A 13675-nucleotide genomic window follows, 5' to 3' on the forward strand; every position below is an offset into this window, starting at 1 on the left:
TCTCTCTCTCTCTCTCTCTCTCTCTCTCTCTCTCTCTCTCTCTCTCTTTGTTTTTGTATGAAAGCATTCAGTGCTATGAATTTTTATGTTATCACTGGTTTCAATGTGTCCCATAAGATTCATTATGTTCTATCTTCATTTTCATTAAATTCTTTCTTTATTTCTTCCCTGCCCAAGTTATCTTTGGGTAGAGAGTTATTCATATTCCATGAGTATGTGTGTTCCCTTTCTGTTGTTTTTGTTTTTATTGAATTCCAGCTGTAGTCTGTGGTGATCTGAAAAATGTGTGGGATTAATTCAAAATTCTTATATCTGTTGAGACTTGTTTTGTGTCTGAATATATGGTAAATTTTGAAGAAGGCACAATAAGGTGCTGAGAATGTATTTTATTTTGTTTTAGGGTGAAATCTTATGTAGATATCTGTGAAATCCATTCGGTTAATAACTTCTGTTAAGTTCATTGTGTCTTTGTTTAGTTTCTCTTTCCATGATCTGTCCATTGGTAAGAGTGTGGTTTAGAAGTCTCCTACTATTATTTTGTGAGGATCAATGTGTATTTTGAATTTTAGTAATGTTTCTTCTTCATATGTGGCTGCCCTTGCAATTGGGGCATAGATGTTCAGAGCTGAGAGTTCATTTTGGTGGATTTTTCCTTTGGTGAGTATAAAGTTTCCTTCTCCATCTCTTTTGATAACTTTTGGTTGAATATCCATTTTATTGGATATTAAAATGGCTACACCAGCTTGTTTCTTGGGACCATTTGCTTGGACATTTTTTTCCCAGCATTTTATTCTTAAGTAGTGTCTGTCTTTCTCACTGAGGTGTATTTCCTGTGTGTAGCAAAAATCTGGGTCCTATTTATGTACACATTCTCTTAGCCTATGCCTATTTATGGAGAATTGAGTTCATTGATATTGAAACATAATAAAGGCCAATGATTGTTGGCTCCTATTACTTTTATTTTAGAGGAGGTATTATGTTTATATAATTCTCTTCTTTTGGATTTGTTGTAAGATGATTACTTTCTTGTATTTTCTTTGGTATAGTTAACCTACTTGTGTTTGATTTTTCCTTCCAATAACTTTTGTAGTTCTTGATATTAGAAAGATATTATTTACATTTTGTTTTGTCATGGAGTATCTTTTTTTTTTTTTTTTGGCTGTGGGGATTAAGAATTTTGCTGGGAATAGTAGTTTGGGTTGACATTTAGGTTCTCTTTGGGTCTGTTTGAGATGTGTCAAAGATCTTATGATTTTTAGAGTTACTATTGAGAAGTTTGCTGTAATTCTGATAGCTCTGCCTTTATGTGTTATTTGGCCATATTCTATTAAGTATTTTTAATATTCTATCTTTGTTCTGTGCATTTAGTGTTTTGATAATTGTGTTACAAGAGGAATTTCTTTTGTGGCTGAATCAATTTTGTCTTCTGTAGTCTTCTTTTATGTTTAAGATCCATCTCTTTCTTTAGGTTAAGAAAGTTTTCTTCTATGATTTTGTTGAAGACATTTCATGGCCCTTTGCATTGGGAATTTTCTCTTTCTTCTATTCCTATTATTCTTAGGTTTGGTCTTTTCATTGTGTCCTAAATTGACTGCAAGTATTTGGTTAAGAGCTTTTTGAATTTTGTATTTTCTTTGACTGTTGTGTCAATATTTTCTATGGCATCATCTATCCTTGAGATTCTTTCTTCTATCTCTTGTATTGTGTTGATGATGCTTGCATTTGTAAATCCTGATCTATTTTTCTATATTTTCCATTTCCAGGGTTGCCTCCCTTTGTGATTTCTTTATTGTCTCTATTCCCATTTTTAGATCATGGATGGTTTTGTTCAATTCCTTCACCTATTTGATTGTGTTTTCCTGTATTTCATTAAGGGATTTATGTGTTTAATTTTAAGGGCTTCTACCTATTTGCTTGTGTTCTCCTGTACTTTTGTAAGGGAATTGTTTATGTCCTCCTTAAGGTCCTCTATCATCTTCATATAATGGAATTTTAGGGTGGACACTTACTTTTCATGTGTGTTAGTGTATCCAGTTTGCTCTAGTGGGAGATCTGGGTTCTGATAGTGCCAAGTAGTATTGGGTTTTGTTGTATATGTTCTTGTTCTTGCCTCTTGTCATCTGGTTATCTCAGGTGTTAATTGTCCTTGCTGTCTCTGACTGGATCCTGTCACTCCTGTGAGCCTTTGAGGCTGGTTGTGAAAGAGCTCCTGGGAGTTGATTTGTCTCTGGGTATGGAAGTGGAGTCTAGAGTACTGGCTCTGCCCTGTGCTAAGTAATGGGCCAGAATGGAGGTGTCTCTGGGAGGGCAGAATGAATAGAGTCTCACTTCCGCTGGGTCCCATTGGTGTTCCAATTAGGCCAGGTGTTAGGGTTGGGGTGTCTCATCTTTGAGCTTGTTTGTGTCAGAACACTTGGAAGTGAAGCTGTCTCTGCTTGTGGGAGGTGGTTTGGAGTGCCATATTTGACCTGCGGTCAAGTTGTGTGTACCAGTCTGATTTTAGCAGATCCTGTGGGTGTTGTCTGATGATCCATCTCTAGTCCAGATCCTGATGTTTATGGTAAACCAACTTCTGATAAAAGTGACGTATGCAATGCTGAATCCCATCTATTTTCATGGCCATGAGGGTAGTCAGGATCACAAAGAGGGCTCCTTTTCAGCACAAGCCCAGGAGAGATCCTTTTTGACTTAGTATTTCATCCTGTAAGGTGGGAGAATGGTTATCATATATTTTTCTCCTGTAACTTCTTCCAGCTAACATTAGAATGTTTTCAGAGAGGTCCATAAAGGCTGAATTGTAGATAAACTGCAAGGCAATGGTACATTTATTAGAAGTATCTGATTAGCTGATCCAACTGAAAGAGATTAGTTAACATTAGCTTTCATCAACTCAGCATTCAGTAGCTCCATAGATGTTCCCTGGATGGAGTCTGTTAGTTAATTGAAAATCTTCTGAGACAAATATAGACTAGTAAGAGAAATTAAAATTGTCTAGGGCCAAGAAGGAGCCTCGGCTTGGTTAGGGGTCCTGATGAAAGGGAGTTTGGAAGAAGCAAAAGAAATGACTAACAGTCAATGAGGTGGGGAACAAGCCGATAGCCTTATGTTCTGCTCAGTACAACTCTTTCTAGAGAGCACCTCTAGGTAGCTCAGCATTCACAGTCCAAAGACTCTGTCAATTCAATCATCCACCTCAAGTTCCATTTGATCATGTCATTTTGATAAATGAATCAGCATTTTTCCTTAGTCATTTGATTCTTAGAAAAAGATAGAAAGTTCATTTTTCTAAAGATGACAAATGAATTCAAATATCTATCTATCTTTATAAGCAGAGACAGTAAGCTAGCTGGGTGAGATATTGCTCTAAGATTGCCATTTCCATCATGCCTTAACCTAATCTTACTCTGCTCCAGGCTGACCTTCAACTCAGGAATCGGCTTGCCTTTGTATACACTAACAATAAGCTTAGCTATGTGGGATCTTGCCCTGTAATCACCATTCTCCAAATCTCTTTTCTCATTCTTTAACATCTTTCTGACAAGCTGACTATTAGTGCAGCTGCCTTTTTTTAGGCCCATGAATAATTTATATTATATCCATATATTTTGCATAGTTAAGAAATCATATTTATACATTTTTGAAATCATGTTTTAAAGTACTTGCCACAGACTTAAGGGCTGTCTTGAAGTTTACCGCATTTACCATTAGTGCTAAGGACATAGACACAACCTTGCTTCCCAGACTCATGGTGCAACTAATTATTGTAGAGTCATTAATTTTGGAGAGAAGAATATCTGGCATCCTTTATAGTGAGACTATTTCTCAAAGGAGGAACATAAAGTAAATTATGTAAATTAGTCTACAAAAAGTCCTACGCACACAGCAAACACCAACACTTTTGAAGGCCCATGCCCTTGCTAGCTCTGCTGTAGGGACAGAAACCATTTCACACCGTCCTTTCTATGGCCATGAATGACTAGGCAGTCTAGTAGTTGGTGAAGGTAAGAAATTTCTAGACCAAGGGAAAATCTTGTTTTCAAGAAAAAGTGGATATACTTATCTAGAGTTCATTAGATCTGTGGCAGATGTAACAAAATCTTACAACTTTATGATTCCCTGAAGTTTATCAGAACTTTAGTTTAGAAAAGGACATACGTTAGTATTTATCATTGTATTGAAATCCATATTTTAGAAAAAAATAGCAGATGTCTGTAAAACAATAGGGGCAGACATGCCTTTTGAGACCTAGTAAAAGCTGTAGGTTTGAATTAAAAGATGTAGAAGATTCTTTCTCAGTCAAGAGAGTGAGATACACAGATTGAACACAGAAGTTTTTAGCATGATGAGGAGCACTTTTAAATTTATATTCATAAGAAAATCAAAGTTTCTTTGAGTTTGAGATCTTCAGCTTGTGAGTAAATTGCAAGCAGCCAGTGTTCCATTCGTTTATTGGAACATCGATGATCAGTGTTAAAGATCTAAACTTTGAAATATTCATATAACAATCATTTGTTGGGGAGAAGTATGAAACACTTCATATATATCTTAAATCATTTTCTTATACCTCTATAACTTGCATTTATATATCTTAAAACACCTTCTTAGACCCTCCAATCTTAAACATCTTCTTAGACTCTACAACATTTATAATTTACATTTACCAACCTCGAACATATTTTATCTGAAGCATTCTTTTTGTTTCCAAATCATTTTATCACTATTCATGTTTTCTAGGTTGTCTAACTTATATCACTTGCATTCATCCATCCTAAATGTATTTTGTGACTCAGACTTTTTTTTAGACTTTATATGTCAAACATTAAAGGATTTGATTACAGTCAAGGTAACTGACTTTCATTACCTGTTAGGTTTGAAGCTAAAATGTACATTTTTGAACTGAAGCCCCTTACCATCAAATTAAAAAATTTTCATCCATAAACAGATTCCATAAAGAAACTAAGAACTTTTCTGAGCTTTCTATGGCATTTCATTATAGAAGATAAGTTTCCCATATGATTATATTCAAGCTAAAGCCAGTATTAGGACAGGAAAGTGTTAAGTTTGAAAAAATGGCAAGTACATTGGTTAAGGAAGCTCTTATCTCTCAGCTTCTTCTTCAGCAATCTTTATTGCTCTGGAGTAGAGCTTAAGTTCAGGAATGGTGATTCATCTTTGCCTTTAAGACACTTTTCAGTTTCATAAGGGCCCATATATCAATTGTTGAGCTTAGAGCCTGAGCCATTGATGTTCTATTCATGAAATCATCTCTTATACCAACACATTCAAAGGTATTTCCCATTTTCTCTTCTATGAAATGTAGTGTATCTGGGTTTATGCTGATGTCCTTGATGCACTTGAACTCAAGCTTCATGCTGGGTGATACATATGGATCTATTTTCATCCTTCTACATGTAGATATGCAGTTTGGCCAGCACCATTTGATGAAGATGCTTTCATTGTTCTGTCATATGTGTCCATAGGTGTTTTTGATGATTTCTGGGGCTTTGATTAGATGTCTATTTCTGTACCAATACCATGCAGGTATTATATCTTTATTGCTCTGGAGTAGAGCTTAAGTTCAGGAATGGTGATTCATCATCTTGATTTTATTTTATTGTTCAGGATTGTTTTGGTCATCTGGCTTTGTTTTGTTTTCATACAAAATTGAGAATTGCTTTTATAGGATCTATAAAAAAATGTGTTGGAATTTTGATGGGGACTGCATGAATCTGTAGATTGCTTTAAGTAGGATGGCCATTTGAAGAATAGATAAAGAAATGTGGTGCATCTACAGGATGGAATACTATTCAAGTGTCAAAAAAATAGACATCATGAATTTTGTAGGCAAGTGCATGGGACTTGAGAATATCATCCTGAGTGAGGTAATCCAGTCTCAAAAGGAAATTCATGACTTGTGCTCACTTATAAGTGTATATTAGCGATAAACTAAATGCATCATGCTATATTCCACAGATCCAGAGAATCTATACAAGAAAACCCCAGCAAAGATGCTTGAATCTTACTTAGAATGGGAAGTAAAACAGTCAGAAGAGACAGGTGGAGGAATAGAACTGATGGGAAAGGGAGATGGGGAAGGGGATGGCTTCAGTATTAGTTGTGAGGAAGGACAGGAGAGATGGCCATGAAAGTGAATGGAAATCTGCTACTGACAGAGATATATGGAGGTGGAGGAAATTTCCAGGACAAGACAGAGACCTAGGATAAGGGAGGTGCCCAAGAATCAGTAGTGATGAACTTAGTTGTGACTCTTTATGTTGGGGATATAGAAACTGAAGAGGCCACCTCCTGTAGCCAGGCAGTAACCCCAGTGGAGTGAAAGAGGCACCAACCAAAACCACAAAAATTTTAACTCAAAATTTATCCTGTCTATAAGAAATGCAGGTATGGGGATGGAGCAGAGTACAAGGGAATGGCCTTCTAATAACTGACACAGTTTAAGGCTCATCCCTTGCTCAAGTACCAATCCCTGACACTATCAATGATAATCTGTTATGCTTACAGAAAGGAGCATATTGTGGTTTGAGAAATTCCACATAGCATTTGACTCAGACAGATATTAGCACTCACAGACAAAGAGTATATTGATTTGGGTAGTGTTACAGAAGAGCAGGAGGAAGAACCATGGGCTCTGAAGAGGATAGGACCTCCACAGGAAGACCAACATAGTAAACTAATCTGGACTCTTACAGGACTCAGAGACTGAACTACTAACAAAAGAATATATACGGGCTGGATCTAGGTTTCTCTATTCATGCAGCCCATGTACAGCTTGGCCTTCATATGGGTCCTGAACAACCGGAATGGAGACTATCTCAAAAGCTACTGCCTGTACATGAGCTGTGTTTTTTAAGCTAAGCTGTCTTGTCTGTCCTCACTAGGAGAGAAGGGACATAGCCTTGGATGATCTGAAGTGCCAGAGTGTGTGTGGGGGGGGATATACACTGGTGGGGGCACCTGCTCAGAGGAGATGGAAATGTGGGAAATGGGAAGGATAAGGGAGGGGGGACAGGTAAGGGGCTGTGAGTAGGTTGAAAGCAAATAAGTAAAATATAAAACAAGGGTGATTGCTGGAGACTTATCAGAGTTCAGACAAATGAAAGGAAGTAGGGTGGGTTTCAAGAGTCAGTGATTCCTTAATTTTGTAAAGTGATTTATTTAAAACATTGTAATCCTCTAATTTTTTTTCATTAAAATTTCTTAATTTTTATCCCTGTTATCATTGCTATAATCTATAGAGCAATATACCTGATATAATAAAAAGAAAAGAAAAAAAGACAAAACCACAAGAAATTTAAAAAAAAACACTCAGGAATGTATGTACAATTAAAATCATATTGAATTAAACAGTAGGTGTGTTTTAAAATGGAAACTTTCTGTTATATTTATTATTTCCATCAGCAAATCCATAAGTATTATGATTGGAATTTCATGACCTTTTGTCATCATAATTGTCCCTCCTTCATGGGTTCATAATTTGATTGCTGTTGTATATTACAATTTTTAAAGTCATTATAGTTATTTCCATTAACATTTCCTCCTTCATTTTAACCATCATATACTAATAAAAACATTTTAATAAAGTATTTAGTAAGTTTTAAAATGTCCCATAGCTTTATGTATTTGAGTATATTTTCAAAGTCATTTTTTTTCAGTATCAAAGTAGATTATCTTTTTTTAAGAGTGAAGTTATAGAGCACAGACATATTTTCTTTTTGAATATAACACCAAGTTTTAACTGTGTGAAGATAGTTTTTAGAAGATAAAATAATTTTTAACCATTTAAACAATCGAATGAATCTAAAATCAATACCAAGGGCATTATTTTATTGTTACCAAGTTTGGCTGCCAACAAAAATTCATGTATGTGAACACATAAAGGTGAGGCTTTATTACCTTATTAAAGAGGCGTTATTTTGAATCCTATCTTTAATAATCTAATTTTTAGGACAGGAATTGTATAAAATGAATTTTTCTTCAAGGGCTATAGTATTGCATAAATGTTTTCCAGAGTTATAGTTATAATTATATTGTGACTAATTCTTCACCATGAATGTGTCTTTTATTTATTTATATAATGTAATCTGGAACAAAAAGCAACCTAACCATGAAGTTATTTTTGACAAAAAATAAAAAATAAAAGAAAGCTCAGCTTTAGCTCATACCAAAAAAAAAAAAACCACTATTTTAAGTATAAAACAAGCAAATTGACAATACAGCACTTGTCAACAGCCCTTAGTTTCAGACTTATTTGATTAATTTTTATATTAACTAAAAATATCCCAGATGATAAGTCTCTATTTTACCTGATCATTTATGATATGACATCAAGTTCAAATCAAAGACCTGCAACTTTTGCTGACAAGAGACTAAGGAAATCTAATTTGATATCCTAATGTGCATATGTTTTTCAATACCTGTCAATTTCTGGACACCATCTTTAAGTCCTCACTTGCTTTCATTTAATTTCCATGCTTTTTGGGAGAAAGGAATATAAGGAGAGGATGCTATATTTGCTATTGAGAAATTAAATTTTTAGAGAATAATTGAACTTTTGTTTTAATTTTATTTATTTATTTATTTATTCTTTTAGTCATGTCATATTTCTAAAGTATTATTTTTGTTGTTTAATTATGTGCTTTCAATTCTGGAATGAAACCTCCTTAATAGATAGTTGTAACTTTCAAAATCATTTTATTAATTTACATTTCAAATGCTATTCCCCTTCCTGGTTTCCCTTCTACAAATAAAACATACCATTTCCCCTCTCCCCCCTCACCTTTGCCTCTCTGAGGGAGCTCCTCCACCCATTCATGCACTCCTGCCTCACTGCTATAGCATCCCTCTGTGATGGGACATCAAGCCTTTTTAGGACCAAGGGCCTCCCTTCTCATTGATGCCAGATAAGGCAATGCTCTGCTACATATGTATGTGGAGCCCTGGATTCCTCCATATATACTCTTTGCTTGGTGATTTAGTCACTGGGAGCTCTGGATGGTCCATTTAGTTGATATTGTCTTCCTATGAGGTTGCAATCTCTTTCAGCTCCTTTAGTCCTTTCCCTAGCTCTTCCATTGGGGTCCCCAGGCTCAGTCCAATACTGAGATGTGAGTATCTGCCCCTGTTTTCATCAGGTGCTGGTAGATTCTCTCAGGGAACAGTGATACCAGGCTCTTGTCAGCAAGAACTCTACTTGGTGTCTGCAGATGGGATGGATCCCTAGGTGGGGCAGTATCTGGATAGCATTTCCTTTAATTTCTGTTCCATTTTATATCGCTGCCTTTCCATTGGACAGGAACAATTCTTGTTTAAAAATTGTGAGATAGGTTGGTGCACTCATCCCTTAACTAGTAGCCTTTCCTAGCTATTGAATGTGGTCTCTACAGGTTCTATCCCCCCCCTTTTTTGGGTGTTTTGGCTAAAGTCATCCCCACTGAATCCTGGGAGCCTCATGTTTCCCTGGCATCTGGGAATTCCTAGTGGCTACACCCAGTTCCCCATTCCCCACTGTTATATATTGCTATTCAATTTTTTGACCCTCTGTATTTCTTTCCTGTTCCTTCTAATATCAAATCCAGTACTTCCTTTCATCCCCTCCCACCTACTCTGTTCTTCCCAGAATCCCTCTCCCTCTATGTCCTGTTTTGTTCCCCATTCTATATAGGATTTAAGCATCCAAACTTTGGTCTTCCTTCTTCTTAAGCTCCATAGAGTTTGTGGTTTGTATCCTGGGTTTACTGAGCTTTTGGGCAAATATCCACTTATCAGTGAGGAGATACCCTGTGTGTTCTTTTGTGTCTGGGTTACCTCACCCAGGATGATATTTTCTAGTTCCATCAATTTGCCTGAGAATTTCACGAAGTCATTGTTTATAATCCATCAATTTGATCTACTATATAAACAAACAAACAGAAACTACATGATCATCTCATTAGATGATGAAAAAGCCTTTGACAGAATACAATTCCTCTTCATGTCTTGGAAAGATCAAGAATTCAAAGCACATACCTAAACTTAATAAAAACAATATACAGAAAAACAATAGCCAACATCAAACTAAATGGAGAAAAACTTGAAGCAATCTCACTAAAATCAGGGACAAGTCAAGGCTGCCCACTCTCCTCCTATCTTTTCAATATAGTAATTGAAGTCCTAGCCAGAGAAATTATACTACAGAAGGAGGTCAAAATGATACAAATTGGAAAGGAGGAAGTCAAGATATCTCTACTTGTGGATACGATGTTATACATAAACAACCCCAAAAATTCCACCACAGAACTCCTACAGCTGATAAACACCTTCAGTAAAGTGGCTCAATATAAAATTAACTCAAACAAATCAGTAGCCTTCCTCTATTCTAAAGAAAGATGGGCTGAGAAAGAAATTAGTAATATGCCACCATTGACCAAAGTCACAAATAATTTAAAATATCTTGGTGTGACACTAACCAAGCAAGTAAAAGATTTGTATGACAAAAATTGAAAGTCTCTGAAGAAAGAAATCAAAGAAGACCTCAGATGGAAAATGGAAAGATTTCTCATGCCAATGGATCAGCAGTATTAATATAGTAAAAATGGCCATCTTACCAAAAGAAATCTACAGATTCAATGCCATCTCCATCATCCTTGTCCTCAAGTTGTACTACAGAGCAATAGTGATAAAAATGGCAGTTTTGGTATAGAGACAGACAGATAGATCAATGGAATAGAATTGAAGATCCAGAAATAAACCCCTACACCTATGGTTACTTGATCTTTGACAAAGGAGCCAAAACTATCCTGTGGAAAAAGATAATATTTGTCACAAATGGTGCTTGTTCAAGTGGGAGTTGTTATAACTTTAAATTTTTATTTTTCTCATTCTCAATCTTTCTTTTGTTTTTGAGATTTTAGTATAATTATAATACATTCTTTTTCATTTCTTCCCTTCAAATCCTTCCTTGACCTCTTTCAAATTCATACTTTTTCAATCAATTGTTAATATCTGTGTAACTATAACCTTCTTTGTACAGCACCATTTGCATTTAGGCTTTCACGGTAAAGCATATGAAAATGGATAATCAACTGATGTCTTTCTCCCTAAAGTCATAGCTCCCACTGTCTGCATTCTGTTGTTACTTTTATATTTTGCAGGCTTGTGTGGTTTACCATGTCTATTTTGAATGTACATAAATTATTATATAGATCAATATATACTAATAATGTATAGATCAATATACATTTTTGATTTCCATTAGATACATAATTTTGTGTTGAGATACAGTTTTCTGTGTTTATTTTTTTAATAACATCAATCCTAAGTAAACTAAGACTCCATGTATATATAATATTCTCTACTCACACAAAAATGTTTAGAGGGATTAAGTTATTTATCACTTTTTTCTATCTCAGTGTCTTTTAATCCATTTAATTTCTTCATCTAAATGTTAACATAGCACAACATGATTTTTTGTTTGCTTGTTCTTGTTTCTATATTGGAAGATTGTACTATGAATTATATGACATGCTCCATACACATCTGAAACCATTGGAAGTAAATAGACTCAACTAAAATTTTATGTGTAAAGGGACACAGTTATTTAAAATATTGGACAAAGGAAATCCACAAACACTACTAGTCTTGGATATTGTGATGCAGGTCAAATTATCTACGAGTGTGGATGAAAAGGCTCTAATAATTTTGGTAAACAGCATTAGTGACTTCTGTTCAAAGCTACATCCCAATAATGTTGGTAACATTCTGTTCCAGTTTTACTATTATGTTCTCTCCTTTTGTTAAGTAAAAGTTATTCTTTATTTTTCATTACCCACTTATCAAATAACTCTTCAAATATATTGTCATGCTTTAGTTTTCTAAGTACATAATCTTTAAAAGTATCGTATTTATGGTATAGCTTGAAGGAGCAACATAAATATAAAACTGCTTAATATTTGTCATTGTCAACTCACTGTTCATATAACATATTCCTCTGCATCCAAGAACTGGTTTGATAAAATTGACACTCATATTTTTGTTTTATATTAAAATGAAATATCCCTTTGAAAATACATTTTAATTTAAAAATACAGTAATACCCCATTCTATCCTCTTTCCTCTCATTTCGGAAGATTTCCTGGGACTATAGTTACAGATATTTGTGAACCTCGTTGTGGGTTTTGGGAGTCAATGCCAGGTCCCATGTAAGAATGAATCCTTTTATCTGCTGAGTCACGTCTCCAGCCCAGCCATGGTTTTGTCTTATTTATGAGGATCTTCAAATTCTATCTTAGTATTGATCGTTTCATGCTCACTTCAGTAGGATGTACTGAAACTTTATATTTTATTTTATGCCATCTCCTATATTATTATCCCCAATGTGCTTTTAAAGTAGTCATTCGTATTTCAGTTATATAAAAGTGAAAATTGGATTAGTACTTAATTTGATTTTTACATTTTGTCATCATGATGTAATTGTGCCAATTTTTCGTTCCCATGTTTTCAAATTCTGATAAATGACAATAGCTTCTAAAAGAGAATATTGAAAATGTTTGCATACTTTATTGCTACATAAGAGCTCTATTGTCACTTTTATGAAAGCAATTTGTTGTATAGAAGAAAAATATGGGCATTAAAAATTTTCTACATTCTCAGTGGTTCCTGAAGCGTGCTCTAAGTTTATGACTTACTGTAGTTTGACTTCTCCTTATTTTTTAAGAAGTGAAAGTTTATAGGTTTATGTCTAATTTGCTCAGTACTATTTGATGAATATTTGCCTATCATCTATCCCAAATATGCCTCTTAAAGTCAATGAAAATACTTTAACTAATAATATTAAAAGTTATTTCCAAGAATTGGTGACTTTCTTTCAAATTTCTATTCTCAAGCTTCTTATGGAACATATTTCTGTGATAACTGATGTAGCTATATGACTTTCTTCATTAATTATTATTTATTTACTGCTGCAGTTGGCTGCACAAACCTGGATGTGACCTAAAACTAAGGTAGAGTAATGTCTAATGCAATAGTCAACTTTATCAGACCAACACGGTTATTTGAATTGAAACACATACATTTGAAACTTAAAAGCTAACACCCATATGTAAGAGAAAAATTTAAATATTTGTCTTTTTCTTCTGAGTTACAAGAAATAGTATGATTGTTTCTAGCATCATACATTCAGTGGAAAATTCCAATTTCCTTAATACTGAAATGATATTAAATTATGTAAATACTCCACATTTTCACTCTTTTTGCAACAGTTGATGGATTTCCAGGCTGGATTACTAATTTTCTTGTTGATTAGCTACAGAAAAAATTCAATACAAAATCAAACTAAAAACAAAAAGTAATCACTAAATTATTAACAAAAACATATGAAGAAACGATAATAATATTTTAGGCTAGAATTGTTACATGTCTAATCTAGACAAAATTTCAGTAATCTAAATAGAGTTTATATGCAAATATTACATTAATTTCTTCATATGTGTGAAAATAAAGACTTGGCAGAATGCAATGGCACAAATTCAGTGGAAAATAATAACATAAATGTACCAAATCATATAGCCCAGTATCATGGCTTCATGTATTTTATATTTTAGTATTAATAAATGAATTTAGTATATTATACATATGATATACATATGATCCATATATATATACATATATATACATACAT

This window comes from Grammomys surdaster, unplaced genomic scaffold, assembly GCF_004785775.1.
Source record: "Grammomys surdaster isolate TR1022 unplaced genomic scaffold, NIH_TR_1.0 257, whole genome shotgun sequence".
NCBI lineage: Eukaryota > Metazoa > Chordata > Mammalia > Rodentia > Muridae > Grammomys > Grammomys surdaster.